The following is a 1167-nucleotide window of genomic DNA, read 5'->3' on the forward strand; positions in this document are numbered from 1 at the left end:
AACTGTCCTCTGTTAGTATCTAAATCTTTACTGGGCTGGATAATGTTTCAATGGCCACATAGAACTCGGACGGCACTTAAAATTATGGGGTTTACTAGGGAAATAACTGGTTCACAAATGACTTGGTGGGGAAAAGAAAACAAAAATGACTTGGATATAGTTCTTTGGTCTGTATAGCTTCTTTTGAGCTCCTTGTGGCCCCAAGGGCCCAGGAATGCTTGGGTTCATGTTATGAAGCTTTTTAGCTCTGCCAGTAAGTGCCCAGAGGCATCCCACTCTGCCTCTATGCCTCCTGATGGAAGGCATTCACTTGGCTTTCTTGGGCTCTGGGCCAGGAAGCTCACAGTGCTGTCTCCTGGTTCTGCTGTCCTGTTGCCAGTATCCCTATTGCTGCTTTTTGCTCTCTTGAAATCTCTGGTCTTATAATTTTCTGGTACCTTGGTCTAAGAGGTTCCCAATGCAGAGTCCCTGGGTCCAAAGGGTATGCCCCATTCCTGGCTCTTCTTTTCTTGTTGCTCATAAAGCCTCCTTTCTGCTTCTGAGATTACTCATTTTATGCCCAGTGGGATAGCAAAACTGACCAATTCCCTCATTAGGGTTCTGCACTTTATTTGCATGGTTTCAACCAATCTTTTGGTGGGAGTGTGAGTTACAAGATCATGTCTAAAAAGGCCATATAAATCATGCAGTGTGTGTGTGTGTGTATGTGTGTGTGGTAGGTGGATAGATTTGTTTGAAGCAGAGCACAAACCTTTAATTCTGTTTAAAAAAACCCCAAATAACCCACACTGTATGTGAAGCCAATTAGATGAGGAATGCCTGTATAGAAAAAGAATTAGAAAGAAACACAACAAGATGGAAGATGACATTCTTGGCAATTTTTAAAAACAGCTTTATTGATACATAATTTTACATACCATAAAATTCACTCATTGTATATGTACAGCTTAAGTACTTAATTTATACAGTGGTGCAATCATCACTGCAATCCAGTATTATGGGGAATTTTTGTGTTCTCTTTATTTTAAGAGAAGATTTACTCTTTGAAAATAACTTTCATTGAATATTGGCTGGAGTTGAACTGGGTTACCACTAAAATTACATCTGACTCCTCACCTTAAAGGGTGGTGCAATGGGTTACACGCTGGGCTGCTTACAAGTTCAGCA

At 40.7% G+C, this 1167-nt stretch overlaps 1 protein-coding gene across 1 annotated transcript in view; it reads right to left on the reverse strand.

Annotated features, from left to right (window-relative positions):
* PIGL (phosphatidylinositol glycan anchor biosynthesis class L) overlaps nt 1-1167 on the reverse strand; it is an 82532-nt gene that overhangs the window by 80784 nt on the left and 581 nt on the right. The window lies entirely within an intron of this gene.

The sequence above is a fragment of the Echinops telfairi genome, unplaced genomic scaffold, assembly GCF_000313985.2.
Source record: "Echinops telfairi isolate 266 unplaced genomic scaffold, ASM31398v2 ScPeMD7_2010;HRSCAF=2546, whole genome shotgun sequence".
NCBI lineage: Eukaryota > Metazoa > Chordata > Mammalia > Afrosoricida > Tenrecidae > Echinops > Echinops telfairi.